General features: G+C 41.2%; 1 pseudogene; it reads left to right on the top strand.

Annotated features, from left to right (window-relative positions):
• The first annotated feature begins 4,042 nt into the window (after positions 1 to 4,042).
• The window catches only part of LOC132607842 (uncharacterized), a 56,314-nt pseudogene continuing 43,646 nt past the window's right edge, over positions 4,043 to 16,710 (top strand).

Consider the following 16,710-nt stretch of genomic DNA (forward strand, 5'->3'; position numbering starts at 1 on the left):
ATTAATCCCCGCACAAGTGACATCACACATTGCTCAAGTGACTCCAGCACCGCCTCGCAAAGTGTACTCTAAGTTGCTGCCGCACATGGCATTACAAGATCGGGAAGATGCTACACTCCTAAAGACCAGGCCCAAGGGGCACCCCATAGAGAGGGAAATAAAAAAACGACTATCATCGAAGGAGAAGCTGAAGATTTCTGGCGCCGAATGCAGCCAAAGAAATACTCTATTGTTGAGTATTTAAATAATTTGCCACCCCAAATCTCAGTATTGGCATTGCTGCAAAGTTCACCTCAACACCGTCTGGCTCTAATGAAGGTGTTGGAGGAAGCTCATGTCCCAGCTGGAACAAGCAGTGAAAATATGGCCGAAATTGTTGCTCATGTTATGGAGGAACATCAAATTGCCTTCACAGAGAAAGAGTTACCCAAAGAAGGTACAAATCACAACAAAGCATTGCACATCACCATCATGTGCCTCAACAAAGTGGTAACTAGAGTATTAATGGACAATGGAGCAGGACTTAATATTTTTCCCGAGTCTACCCTGACTCAGTTAGGATATGACCTTGGAAAGGTTCATCAAAGCCACACTAACATAAAAGCATTTGACCGAGGACGTTGTTGTCACACCCTAATTCCACTAGGGTGTGATGGGCACCCGGCCCCACATCCGGAGCCGAGCGAACCCACAGACCTTTGGGACACACAAAATCTTATAAGACTTTTAAATCAAATAAAAAGAAAATACATAATAACCTCTCAAAATATTCTTTTCGATGCTTTCGAAAGCAAACAGAATCTGTGATCACATAGAATTTAATACATAATACAGAATGACATATCGGCTGACGAAGCCGCTTTACACAACTGACATACTATAACCACGACCCTGTCTGCAAAGTCTCTAACATCAATCCAGAAAAGCATAACATACAAACTCTGACTCGGCAGCACTCCAGGAGAAAATGAAGCTTGCCAACTCTGCTGGAATATCCTCTACAATAACTTCACATCATCTGGGTGTACCTCCGCGGCATGAAACGCAGTCCCCGAAGAAAGGGGGTCAGTACGGAATATGTACTGAATATGTAAAGCATGAGATACAATAAACAGAATCATAATCTAAGCAGGGAGTACAGAAAATAAGTGCAATAACAGGAGTATCAAAATGCTTACTCATAAAACATAGGTAATGCAAGTCAGAACATATGCCATATCCGGCCCCATTATGGGACACGGTGGATAGAACGTGGTCGACACCCCGTCACTGGCGCCACAACACAGCATAACTCCAGAGTAGGGAATATATCCGTAACATATCATAACATATCAGATGGCCATATCATATCATATCATCAAATATCAGAATATGTGTACATGGCACATCATACTCCACAACCCATGTACATGTATACCTGCCCCCTCACATCGAGGCACGATAAACAATGCAGTGGAATACGCGTGATAACATATCCTGACCCGGGCTCAGTGAAGGAAGCATTGAGGCATCCACGAGTAGAGTAGTGAGAAACTATATGCATCATAAAATATTTACAAAGACTCGATACAATAGTCCGAACGATAGGTCATTAGAAAAGGAGTCAGACGATAGTCATAGTACGTACCTTTCGGATGTTACGACGAATTATGTCAAAGTAAAAATGCTGAGATTATTTGTACATATCAAAATATCGTAGGATTCAATAGAATAGTTAAAAAAACTACCGTTTGGTAGTCGGAGTAATAACCAAAAGTTTCTTTTAATCATAGTACGGAAAATAGATCAAGTAGAACAATACAAGAAGGTTTCCGAAATTGTGGGCCCACCTCGGGTCAAGTCGAGGTGGCGCAGATAAATTATGGACATTAGGACTTATGGAGGCGTCAACGAAAGTTTCGGGGCATTTCGATTCTCTTTGTGAAAGTTATGAACGTTTTATGACGCAAGACCCTTTTTGGAGTAAAAGGTGTTTAAATACATTTTTCCAACAAAACCTAATTCAATTACATTGAATGAATAAGGGTCAAAATTAAGCTCGGATTTTAAGGAGTAGAGTTATCCCCGAGGTCCGTATCATAGCCTATCATAACTAGGACATGCCAAAGAAAGAAAAGGTAGAGCTTTACATACCTTATTTGCCTTTTACGCTTGTCCAAACTCAAATCCCGTTTCCTCCAAAATCTACAATTGGTCACAATCACCAAATATTAATTATAAGCCTTTAGGAATTAAATCTTAAATCCATACTTGTCTACAGAAATTTGGGCAGCATCTCCCCTATAAATTCAACATCCCCGAGAATTTAACTCGGCCAAAATGTCAACAACACCCACAACAATACCAACAACACCAACAATCAATACAAAACACATTCTAACATAAATAGTCTTCCTTTCTACATAATGTAACAACTTCTACTCCAACTTCACACTTTCAAACCAATATCAACGTTTTCATATTCATTTACTAATTCAAGATCATTCAAATACAATTCCAAAGCATTTCATATCATTCTACAAAATATAAAAAAATTCCACCAAAACCATAATTCACCCGAAAACTCCCCAACTTCCCTAGAAACAATTTTAATGCATTTCTTGCTTCCAAATTCATGAACTATTCCAACAACACACATTCTAACAACATTATTCTCACAATTAAAGAAACGACACTAACATCATATTGGCTTCCAAATCAGCCCATAACAATTCCAACATCAATTTAAGTTATCAAACTCTCATTTCCACCACAAAATACATAACCACATCAACTAACATCCCACCTTCACACACACACACACACGGCCACATGAATATACATACAATCACCATACAAACGTTCATATTTTCATGATTTCTATCCATTTCTACATGCTACAACATAAACAAACTCTTCATAACATATAAAAAGGGATTGAATCTTACCATTTCTTCTCAACTTCTCCACTTAGCTAAAGTTGTGATTTTGCAACAAAGAGCGGTTTTCTTGTTTCAACGATTATGCCACGTTGAAGAGGACCCTTGAATTAGTAGGAATGCTAGGAGAAATAATTTGTTTGGACAAGATTTCAAGGGGGACATTCTTCTCCTCCATGGCCGAACCCCTTGTCTCTCTTGCTCTCTATTTTCTTTTCTTGAATGTTCTTGAATTATGGCCCTTGTTATATATATATCACATGGATTAAATTTACCACTTGGGCTTGGGCCAATTTTCACTTCAATAGCCGGCCACCTCCATGGGCCTTTTCATAAAAAAAAAATTGTTTTTCAAGCCCAATTATTTTGTGACTAATTCTTGTAATTCATGAAACTATTTTCCAAAATTCCAATTTTGCCCCTAACCTTTCTCGATATTTCCGCATCCATAACTCTTATAAACAACTTGTGTGCTACTCAAGGTTAAAATGTAGGCTTGCACTCAACCTCCCGCAATTGTCTTGAATTATCCGAATGCGCGAAATGCGGGATATAACAGTTGTGATGCCACTGGGGTAGTTGATTTGGACGTTCAAATAGGACCAGCTGATTCACTACTGAATTCAAAGTCATGGAAATACCCGCCAATTACAATTTCTTCTGGGATGACCATGGATCCACATGGCAGGAGCAGTACTATCCTCACTGCATCAATCTGTAAAGTTTGTCTGGGAAGGGGAAGAAGTGGTGATCCACGGAGAAGCCAGCATGCATAATTACCCAGACAATTCTGTACCTGTCATTGAAGTCGCACCCAAAGGAACCAATTTCCATGTCATTGAGTTAGTGGGAGCAGCCCACAGGATAGATTCCCTGGAAGTTCGCATGCCAGCAGTTTACAAAATGATTGCTGCCACTATAATCCTAAATGGGTTTAAACCTGGAAAAGTCCTGGGGAGAAACCTACAAGGCATCACTAAGCCCATTCCCATTCTTCAAGATAATTTTTGCCTTTGGGCTTGGTTACGTCCCAGCAGAAGAAGAGATACGTAGCAACAAGAAACAAGAGGTTGCGGAACTTTGCAAATCTATTCCAAATCTGTATCAGTCGTTTCCCCCACAGAATGCCTATGCCTGATGATGCTGCCATTGAAGAAGGGATAAGGATGCTATTCCAAGAGGAAGATTGCTCCATGATTGTGGAGGAATGTGCTGAAGCGCCAACCATTAAAGATGCAGAACCGGGCGAGCAGCTATCCAACTGGACCTCTACCCCGCTACTGGCTCTTCATAATAAAAAAAATAAAGTAAACCTAAATGTCATGACATGTTACGAAACGAAAAATTCGGGCAGCATAGAGGAAGAAGAGTATGAGGAATACGATGAGACCAAACCACTACCCAAGGGTTTCACAGAAGAAGTAGAACAATTAGAGAGTGAGCAGAAGCAAAACATGGACGAGACAGAAGCCATAAATCTAGGTGATGAAGGGAATTTCAAAGAAACAAGGATAAGTGCACACCTGGAGACTCCTTTAATGGAAGAATTGATAAGTTTACTAAGGGAGTACGTGGATATCTTTGCATAATACGCCGATATGCCAGGACTCAGCACCGGCATAGTATCCCACAGGCTACCCATCAATGAGGGTTTGCTCTGGTAAAGTAGAAAACCTGACAATTCAAACCGGATCTTAGTATCCAAATCAAAGACAAGGTGGAGAAATAGATTGAATCAGGAGTGGTGGAAGTGACATCATTCCCCACATGGCTAGCCAATATAGTTCCGGAACCCAAGAAAGACGGCAAGATAAGAATCTGCGTGGATTACCGAGATCTTAACAAAGCTAGCCCAAGGGATAATTTTCCACTCCCGAACATCCACATACTCATAGATAATTGTGCCAAGCACGAGCTATAGTCATTTGTATATTATTTTGCCGGCTACTACCAGATCTTAATGGATAGAGAGAATGCCAAGAAAACAGCCTTCATCACACCATGAGGAGTGTATCATTACAGGGTAATGCCCTTCGGCCTCAAGAATGCCGGCACAACATACATGAGAGAGATGACTACCATTTTCCATGACATGATCCATAGAGAGATTGAATTCTATGTGGACGATGTCATTATCAAGGCAAGGGAAAGTTCGAAGCATACCACACATTTGAGGAAATTCATCGACAAACTCCGAATGTTTAACTCGAAATTGAACTCGGCCAAATGTACGTTCAGAGTACCGGCCAGAAAATTGCTGGGATTCATAGTCAGCCAAAGGGGAATTAGACACGACAAAGATCAAAGTAATCAAAGAATTACCTCCTCCCCAAACTAAGAAAGAAGTTATGAGTTTCTTAGGAAGGTTGAATTACATTGGGCGATTCATAGCTCAATCCACCATTATTGTGGAGTCCATCCTTAAGCTTTTGAAAAAGGACGCTCCTATAAAATAGACCGAGGAGTGCCAAGAGGCATTCGACACCATCAAGAGATATCTGTCTAACCCACCGGTCCTGGCACCACCAAGTCCTGGGAGCCTATTATTGCTATACTTGTATGTTGTTGAAAATGCCTTCGGTTGCGTGTTAGGACAACACGATGAAAAAGGGAAAAAGGACTGTGCCATTTACTATCTAAGTAAGAAGGTCACAGCCTGTGAGGCAAGGTATACGCTGGTGGAGAAAACCTGTTGTGTTCTAACTTGGGTGACCCAGAAATTGAGGCATTATGTGTCTTCATACACCACTCACCTCATATCCAAGATGGATCTGTTGAGATATATATTCCGCAAACCCATGCCCATCGGGAAGTTTCCCAAATGGCAGATGTTGTTAAGTGAATTTGACATCGTGTACATAGCCCAAAAAATTGTCAAAGGACAGGTTTTGGCTGATCTATTAGCTGCAAGCTCGGTGGATGAAGAGCTCAAACCACTCCGCACCCATTTCCAAGACGAAGGGGTGTTGGCCATAGAAGAAGGAGCAACAAAATCTTATATCGACTGAAAACTATTCTTTGACGAAGCAGTGAATTACAAAGGTTCCAGAATCGGAGCGGTCCTATATCGAAAAATGGCCAACACTACCCCATGGCCGCTAAGCTCAAATTCCGTTGTACCAATAATATAGATGAATAGGAGGCCTGTATCCTAAGTCTTAGAATGGCACTAGATATGGACATCAATGAATTATTGGTCATCAGAGATTCTGACCTGCTAATTCATCAAGTACAAGGCGAATGGGCCACTAAGAATGAAAAGCTCTTACCATATGTGAACCTTGCACAAAGATTTTGCAAGAAATTCAAAAAGATTGAATTTCGACGTACGCCGAGGGCTCAGAATTAATTTGCTGATGCACTAGCCACGATAGCATTGATGATCCAACATCCTGAAAGCAGTCACATTGACCTGCTAAGAATAAGTTTGCAAGAAGAGCATGCCCACTGCTGCCACACAGAGGCTGAGCCAGATGGCAAGCCATGGTACAATGACATCAAAATGTATCTAGAAAGATGGTAATATCTTGAAGGCATTACAAATGAACGAAAAATGAGCATCCGAAGGATGGTAAATGGTTTCTTCCTAAACAAAGAAGTGTTGTACAAACGGATGCCGGATTTGTGTCTGCTTAGATGTGCAGATGCCAGCGAAGCCACCAAATTTCTAGAAGAAGTACATGCCGAAACGTGTGGACCCCATATGAAGGGAGTTGTACTGGCAAAGAAGATTCTACGAGCTGGATACTATTGGATGACCCTGGAAAGTAATTGCTGCAAATATGTGCAAAAGTGCCATCAATGCCAAATCCACGGTGATTTAATCAAGGTCCCTCCAAGTGAGCTTAATGCTATGAGCTCATCATGGCCTTCGTTGCTTGGGGCATGGATGTTATTGGACCCATTGAACCCGCATCTTTAAATGGCCACCGATTCATTTTAGTTGCTATTGACTATTTCATCAAATGGGTGGAAGCAACATCTCACAAATCAGTAACAAAGAAAGTGGTAGCAGACTTCGTGCGAAACCACATCATATGCAGATTCGGTGTGCCCGAGTCCATCATAACAAACAATGGAGTAAATCTGAATAGCCACTTGATGAAGGGTATATGTGAGCAATTCAAAATCACTCACCGAAACTCGACAGCCTATCGAGCGCAAATGAACGGATCCATAGAAGCAGCCAACAAAAATATCAAGAGGATATTGAGGAAAATGGCTGATAATCATAAAGTTTGGCACGAGCAGTTTCCTTATGCTCTATTGGGATACCGTACCACGGCCCGAACTTTGATAAGGGCAACTCCCTACCTGCTGGTCTATGGAACTGAAGCAGTCATACCTGCTGAAGTTGAGATACCTTCCCTGAGAATCATTCAAGAGGCAGAATTAGACAATGTTGAATAGGTCCGAGCTCAATATGAGAAATTGGCTCTAATTGATGAGAAAAGTATGGTTGTCGTATGTCACGGTCAACTGTACCAACAAAGGATGTCAAGAGCCTTCAACAAGCGAGTCAGAACTATACTTTTCCAAATTGGGCAAATGGTGCTTAAAAGAATTTTCCCATATCAAGATGAATACAAAAGGAAGTTTGCTCCCAACTGGCAAGGTCCATATGTGGTCCGTAAAGTACTTTTCGGAGGAGCAGTAGTATTGGCAGAAATGGACGGACATGAGTGGCCAAAGCCAATCAACTCAGATGCAATCAATCGCTACTATGCATGAAGAAGGAGTTTCTCAGTTTGTAATAGTACTCTTTGCTTGAAATCGTTATTCTATTAGCTTGTATTAGGTATTTCCTTTTGCTTGTAATCGTTTTGTAATAGATAGGCAAAACAAAACATCTTTTGTAATATGAACTACGCAATTACCTGATTTCCCCACAGTGGGATACGTAGGTAGTCCATTTGGGACCCGATCGCATTATTAGTAAAAACCAAAAGCCCCTTGTTTTTATTTCTGAACTACATTCGACCTAAATTCCTGCTACGACAGGATACGTAGGCGCTCTGTGAGCACGGTCGCACCAAAAGAAAAAACCAAGAAACCCCTAGGAAGCCTTAGAGATAGGACTTCACAAAGAAACGAGGATTGCTGCACGCCCAACTAGGGCAGAATTTTTAAGAAGATCTTAAAAAATTCGCGCCATCAATCCACTACAAAGATTCAGCTAACCAAGAGTTTTAAACTCGGTCAGAAATTTTGAGAAGCTCTCAAAATTCCTCATTTATTCAAAACTATAAATTGGGGAAGAAATTTTGAGGTGACCTCAAAATTTACTGGAAGATTCAGCGCGAGTCGGTCGAGATTTAAACTGGGGCAGAATTTTTGAGAAAAGGTCTCAAAAATTCCGCGTGAGGAAGCGAAGAACCTCAGTCACAGAAGAAGGGATCTCCCTCGTTCAAAGCACATGTCATGATAATTAACCTTACATCTTTCAAAATAATGCATTTATTTTCCTACAGATTAGATAGCTTTGTGATAACTTTGTAAAAATGATTTTTTGCATAACGAAAATAAATTTATCTTTCCAATACCGAAGCCGGAGGGGTTTTTGAGTCCAGAAAGTCGAAGATGCAATAGCGACGGCAACACAAATCAATTTTAATAGGAAAAAACTAATCCTTTTTTGATGCAGGTCCCCAGGACATCGGAAGACGATCCTTTTTCTAACTTTACTTATGTGCAGGAAACGGTTCGCCGAATAAAATCAAGACCACAGCTAGGATCAGGCTTTCAAAATATATACCCAGCCACGAGGGATATGACAGATTTTGAATGCCATCAAAGGCAACATATCTACCCACAAGGGCTATAAAAGACCGGAACATCATAAGGTCAAAATATCCAGCCACAAAAGTTAAAGGTTTTGAATGTGTCACGACCCGACTAGGGGGCCTGACGGGTACCCGGAGCTGACTACCGAGCACCCCTCATTATGCTAATCAACATACCTAATCTAAACATTCACAATCTCGAAGGAAACGTTTCATTCATAAATAAATAAATATATTTAAGCCCTCATGGATACAAAAATGATATAAAAAATGTACATCGAAATACCCATAAGACATCAACTACCCACGCATCTGTATCTACGGGCCTCTACTAGAGTACTGTGACATAAGGATGGGACAAGACCCCGTCATACCCAGAATATATATACACAAAATAATATGACCATAAATAGCACCTCCGGAGTAGTGGAGTGCTCCTATAAATCCATTGATAAGATAAGCTTCTACGAGTCTGCACTGTCTCCCTGTCTACCTGTGAGCATGAACACAGCGTCCAAAAAGGAAAGGATGTCAGTACGAATAAAGTACTGAGTATGTAAGGCATGAATAATACTAGCATTATAAAGAAATCATGAAACATGAGGCGAAGGTATAACCTGCTTAACCTTTAAAAGAAAACACATGTTATGTATATCACATATACCAACATCGTTAACCCGCGTCTAGGTAACCATCGCACACCGCCCACTAGTGGTGTCATGCCCGGCCATCTAGGCGCAGTGTTATCTTAAGACGCCCGCCTTAGCTGTGTCATGCCCGACCATCTAGGCATAGTGTAATCACAAGCCGCCCGCCTTCGCGGTGTCATGCCCGGCCATCTAGGCACGGTGTAATCTCTTCACCATGTACTTATCATAAAACATGCATTAGAACTCAATCACAAACTATAACTCTTTCGGGGTGACGTAAGATAGAGAACCCCCGATTCCATTATAGAGTAGTTATGATCATCATTCCTCACCTTGAAGGAACTAGCATCATAAGGTAAGTCTATCAACGATGAATAACATCAAGGGATCATTAGCTTTTTAATTTCTAGACTTAGACTCATCATCGTCATTATCCTATTCGTAACATATCTCTTAACTTTATCTCATGAGGAGCTCTTTATGAACATAGACTCATAGTTTCCGGAACGTAAAAAGGTCAAGGAAAGATAACGGAAGTCATGTCATAGGAATCATGCCTTAGAAAAAGATGGGACTAGCCTTACATACCTTTTCGCCTTTCTAATTTGCCAACTATACGCTTCCTTCCAAGTTCATAAGTCTACATTCAAAGGAATTCGTGCTAAGATTAGATAATCGACAACATGCTCAAGATTAAGCTAAAGATGCAGCATTTCCTCTGTTTCTACAACTTCCTCCATATGATATAACAGCTCCCAAACATCAATAACAACATCAAAATATCATAATCAACAATCTTCATCAACCATACATTATACAATTCTCCCAATTCCATTTCAAATCATCCATAACTAAAATTACCACACCACATCGTATTCGTCAACCCACAATGCTTCTTCAACACCCTTAATATCATTTATAACAATATTATATTCATAAAGTGTCAAGAATCATGATTCATTCGAAGCTACTACTCAAAAACACTTCTATTTTCATATTTGTAACCCATCTTCTACTTCCTTCCGTAATTCAAGTCTTTCAACCTCTCAATATTCTAAATAACATGAAGTGATCATAAAACTTACGTTTGATAATGTAGAAGAGGTCTTTGGATGAAAATATTCCACTTGAGAAAACCCCAACTTCACCACTAAAGAAGTTCTTGACTTGTATAAACCCTAATGAGCATTCATGTTCTTGATTCCAGCAACTCTTGATGCTTAACTCTTGATTTCTCTTGGCTATATGTTAAAATGGTATGGGGAATATTCTAGAGCCTTCTTGAGGTGTGGAGAAAGGATGAAATAAGAAATGAGGACTTGGGGTCTCTTTTATAAAATAAAAAATTTGTCCCGACGGAATTATACGGATACACATACGGTCCGTATAACTTATACGGTTCGTATATGTGACCGTATAATGCTCCCAGTGGAATACCCTTCTCTGGACAGGTTATACGGTCCCTTATACAGACTGTATGAATTATACGGGCCGTATAAGTTGGCCGTATAACTCCCAGTTTTTCGAAGTTACTCTCGTCGTTCCGTTTGACCTCCGATTCTTATGGAACCTTCTTAGTACTTGTTTAACACTTCATTATCAATATAAAGGGCATTATAACCCTTCCTCAAGATATCATCAAAACAACATTAGCTCAATACTTGCACCCCCTTCCAAAACACGACTTATTCTTAACATTCTTCAACGAACTTTCTTCTCTTGCTTCAAACGTCTTTGGAAGCTTAATTAGAACCATTAAGTAACCTTTATTACTCATAGAAACACCATGTAATCCTTACGCTACGCTAGTCTATCTACCATACGTCGACATGAAATTTTCCGAGATGTAACACTCTTCCCCCCTTTGAAAACATTCATCCTCGAATGTTAAGTTCTCGGGAATTCTACAGAAATTTTGCCAGAGTTTCCCCTGTAATATAGCGCTACTATCTTGTCATCATAGATCACAATCATAATGCCTCGTAGGGCTACAACACAATAGCAATACATTATGGCCATACATGACCAAAATCATGAAATGAAATCATACACACCTCATAATGTTGATGTCTCATCTTGGATCTCTTCCGGGGGTTGAAATAAGTGCGGGTACTTGCACTTCATGTTTTCTTCTGCTTCCCAAGTCATTTCGTCTCGATTATTGTTTCTCCACAAGACCTTAACTGAAGCTACTTCTTTGTTTCTAAGTCTCCGTACTTGCCTATCTAGTATGGCAATGGGTACCTCCTCATAAGTCAACTTTTCTGTAACTTGAACGTCATCTACTGGCACGATTCTAGTGGGATCTCCGACACACTTACGGAGCATTGATACGTGGAAGACTGGATGGACTGATTCAAGTTCTTGAGGCAAGTCCAGTTCATAAACTACTTGACCCGCCTTGTGGACAATCTTATAAGGTCAAATGTACCGAGGACTTAACTTTCCCTTCTTACCAAATCTCGTCACGCCTTTCATCGGTGCTACTTTTAAGAATACCCAATCAGCAACTTGAAATTCTAAGTCTCGCTGACGGTTGTCCGCATGATATTTCTGGCGACTTTAGGTTGTCACTAATCGATCTCAGATAACCTTAACCTTTTCCACCGCTTGTTGAATCAACTCAGGGCCTATTAGCTATACCTCTCCTACTTCAAACCACCCAATTGGGGATCTACACTTTCTTCCATATAGAGCTTCATACGGGGCAATCTGAATACTAGAATGATAACTGTTTTTGTGTGCGAACTCAATAAGAGGCAAGTGATCATCCTAGCTACCATCGAAATCTTGCACACATGCCCGTAATATATCTTCCAAGGTCTGAATAGTGCGTTCAGCATGTCCATCAGTTTGTGGATAAAACACTGTGCTAAGCCTTACCTGAGTACCCAGACCTTCTTGAAAGGACTTCGAGGATTTAGCAGTAAATTGTGCTCCCCTATCTGTGATAATGGATATCAGAACACCATGAAGTCGCACTATCTCCTTAAGATATACCCTTGCATAATCTTCTGCTGAATATGTGGTTTTAAGTGGAACAAAATGAGCTGATTTCGTGAGTCTGTCCACCATCACCAATACAGAGTCATACTTGCTTCGGGAATGAGTTAAACCTACAATGAAATCCATGTTGATCGTTTCCCATTTCCAGGCTAGAATTTCCATGGCCTGTAACAATCCTCCTGGTTTTTATGCTCAATTTTTACTTGTTGGAAACTTGGACATTGAGCCACAAATTCTGCTATGGCCTTCTTCATTCCATCCCACCAATACATTAGCTTAAGATCGTGATACATCTTTGTAGCTCCTGGATAAATATAATGCCGAGAATGATGAGCTTCTTCTAGAATCCGACGACGTAGTTCAGCAACATTTGGAATACATAGCCTACGTCGGTACCTAAGAACCCTTTTGTGGAAACTTCAAATGGTGACTTTTCTTTCTCATACCATGTATCTCTATAGTGAACCAACTGGGGGTCTTCATATTGGCGCTCTCTCACCTTTATATCTAAGGATGAAACAGCTGGGTTGTGAATACCAACTTTTGTATTGCCCGAATCAATTAGACGAACTCCGAGGCTGGCTAGCTGGTGAAGTTCACGGATTAGTTCTTTCTTCTCCAGAGGAACCTCACATAGACTACCCATTGATTTGCGGTTAAGTGCATCAGCTACTACATTCGCCTTTCCGAGGTGGTATAAAATACTCACACCATAATCATTCAGTAATTCTAACCACCACCTCTGTCGTAGGTTTAACTCCTTCTGCTTGAAAATATATTGGAGACTCTTGTGATCTATATAAATATCAACATGAACGCCATACAAATAATGTCTGCACATCTTTAGTACATGAATGACCACAGCCAATTCGAGATCATGGGTCGGATAGTTCTTTTCATGTTTCCGCAATTGCCTTGAAGCATAGGCAAAGACTTTACCGTTCTGCATTATCACACAACCTAACCCGACACCAGAGGCATCACAATACACAACATAACCATCTGGCCCTTCTAGGAGTGTCAGGACTGGGGCTGAAGTTAATCTATCCTTCAATTCCTGGAAACTGCATTCACAAGCATCAGCCCATTGATATTTTACTGATTTATGAGTTAACTTCGTTAATGGGGCTGAAATAGAGGAAACTCCTTCGACAAATCTTCTATAGTAACCTGCCAGTCCCAAGAACCTACAGACCTCTGTCGGTGTTGTGGGCCTTGGCCAAGTCTTCACAGCCTCAATCTTTTGAACATCTACTCGAATGCCATTAGCTGAGATGATATGGCCCAGAAAAGTCACAGACTTTAGCCAAAACTCACATTTTGAAAATTTTGCATACAATTCTCGAGTCCGAAGGATTCCAAGGACAATATGCAAGTGGTCTGCATGCTCTGCTTCTATCCAAGAATATACTAGAATACCATCAATAAACACGATCACAAACAGATCTAAGAGAGGCCTGAATACGTTATTCATCAGGTTCATGAACACCGCTGGAGCATTAGTCAACCCAAATGACATCACCCGAAATTCATAGTGGCCATATCTCGTTCTGAAAGCTGTTTTGGGAATATCTTCTTCTTTAACACACACTTGGTGATACCTCGATCTTAGATCAAATTTGGAAAACCATTTGGCACCCTGTAATTGGTCAAACAAGTAATCGATTCTTGGAAACAGGTATTTATTCTTTATCGTCACCTTGTTTAGCTGTCTGTAATCAATGTACATCCGTAGGGAACCATCTTTCTTTCTCACGAATAGGACAGGTGCTCCCCACGGTGATGAACCTAGCCTAATGAATCCCTTCTCAAGAAAATCTTTCAGTTGTGCCTTTAGCTCTTTCAATTCTGCAGGAGACATTCGGTAAGGAGGAATAGATATAGGCTTGGTGTCCGGCAACACATCAATAGCAAAGTCAATCTCTCTTTCCGGAGGAAGGCCTGGAAGTTCATCTAGAAATACATCTAAAAATTCATTTACTACCGGGACAGATTGAAAAGTCGGTGGCTTTGCTTCAGTATCATGAACTCGGACTAGAAAATAAATATAGCCTTTGGCGATCATCTTCCTTGCTTTAAGGTAGGAAATAAACCTGCCCTTGGAGACGCTGTATTGCCTTTCCATTCAAGCACTGGTTCTCTTGGAAATTGGAACCGGACTATTTTCGTTCTACAATCCACATTACCATAACAAGAGGCCAACCAATCCATGCCCATAATAACATCAAAATTTAACATTTGCAGTTCAATCAAATCAACTTTAGTCTGACGATCACAGACCACAAGTACACAATTTTTATACACTTGCTTCGCTATTACTGGATCACCAACCGAGGTAGATACCTCGAATGTTTTAATTGGCTCAGGTTTCACCCCAATGTGGACATCAATATAAGGAGTAATATAAGATAACGTAGAACCCGGATCAATCAATGCATAAACTTCATGAGAAAATATGGATAGAATACCTGTAACCACATCTGGGGAGGACTCAAGATCCTGTCATCCGGCTAAAGCATAAATACGGGGCTGGGTACCGCCTGAACTAGACACTCCCCCTCTGCCCCTACCAGAGCCTACCGGAATCTGGGGAGTCTACCCTACGAGGCGCACAGAAGAAGAAGATCCGGCTACTGATCCTATAGGCTGAACCCCACCTCTACCGTACCTCAAAGGACAAGCGCGCATCACGTGCCCAGTCTGCCCACAACCATAACAAGCATATGAACCTTGGCGACACGGGCCCCAATGTAACTTTCTGAACTGACTACATCGTGGAACCGGTGGTCTCCTCTGACTATAATCACCCCCAAACTGGGAACCCAAAGCTCGCGAGCTCTGACCCTATCCTGAATAAATTGGGAGGTCAAATCTCCTGCCTGCAAATCGAGGAGGTGCACTAGTTTTCGACTGGCCTGAATATCTAGAGTATGATTGCCCCAATCTCCCTCTATAGTCGCTGCCGGCACCAAAAAGATCTATCCCTGTTACTCTACCCTCTATCACTATCGCGCTCACCCCTTTGCGGATGTTACTGCTCTTCTAAGTTCTGGGCATGAGCCTGAATACGGAAAATATCCATCCCCTCTTGCAGTGAAGCTGTCAGGCAATCTTTAAATAAATGTGGCCCTAAGCCACTCATAAATCTGTGTACTCTATCTCCCATATCGGCCACCATAGTCGGAGCATATCTAGCCAATGAATTAAAGTGAAGGCTGTACTCCCGGGCACTCATATTCCCTTGCTCCAAATTCAAGAATTTATCAGCTCTGGCCCGATGAACCTCGGGCAAATAGTGGCGGATGAAAGCATCTACGAATTCTTGCCAAACTAGGGGAGATGCATTTTCGTTCCTTGAAGATATCCAATTATTATACGAAAGAACCTCCACATCCCGGAGGCTATAAGATGCCAACTCTACAGATTCAGTATCGGAGGCCTGGATGATTCTCAACGTTCTCATCACCTCATCAATAAAACCTTACGGGTCTTCAACCGACTTTGACCTGAAAATTCTGGGGGATTTAAACTCATGAAATCACGGGCTCTAGCACTAGTCGCCCTATCACTTGGACCCGTACTCTGATGCTGAGCCTGAGTGGCAACTAGCTGTGTCAATAACTAAATAGCTTCGTTCATTTGTTGACCCGAAGCACCCAGTAGAGGAACTGGAGGCATAGGAGCTGGAGCTGAAGCCCTCTCTTGTTCTTCTAGAATCGGCGGAGTGTGAGAGATATTGGATGAAGCCTCATTATGAGATTCACCTTCTTCTATATTTGTTGGTGGCTCCCTTTCCATTCGCCTTTCTGTCGTAGCCTTGCCCTTCTGGGCAGCTGTGGCTTTTCTCTTTACCGGCATTATTGAAATCATAACACACAATTAGGGGAGAGGAAATCTTAAAACATAGCTCTACGGCACGATCTAATAAGAAGAAAAATTATCATTTTTCCTAAATGCTCCGCAGCCTCTCGTTTATAAGTGTGGCGCGCTTCACACCCATAAACAAGAATCTACTGGACACGGCTCGTAGACACACCCTAGGACGGAACTGCTCTGATACCACTTTTGTCATGACCCGACTAGGGGGCCATGATGGGTACCCGAAGCTGACTACCGAGCACCCCTCATTATGCTAATCAACATACCCAACCTGAACATTCACAATCTCGAAGGCAATGTTTCATTCATAATATATATATATACAAAAATGATATACAAAATGTACACCAAAATACCCATAAGACATCAACTACCCACGCTTCTGTATTTACGAGCCTCTACTAGAGTACTGTGACATAAGGACGGGACAGGACCTTGTCATACCCAGAATATATATACACAAAATAATATGAC

This window comes from Lycium barbarum, chromosome 8 (assembly GCF_019175385.1).
Source record: "Lycium barbarum isolate Lr01 chromosome 8, ASM1917538v2, whole genome shotgun sequence".
Classification (NCBI taxonomy): domain Eukaryota; kingdom Viridiplantae; phylum Streptophyta; class Magnoliopsida; order Solanales; family Solanaceae; genus Lycium; species Lycium barbarum.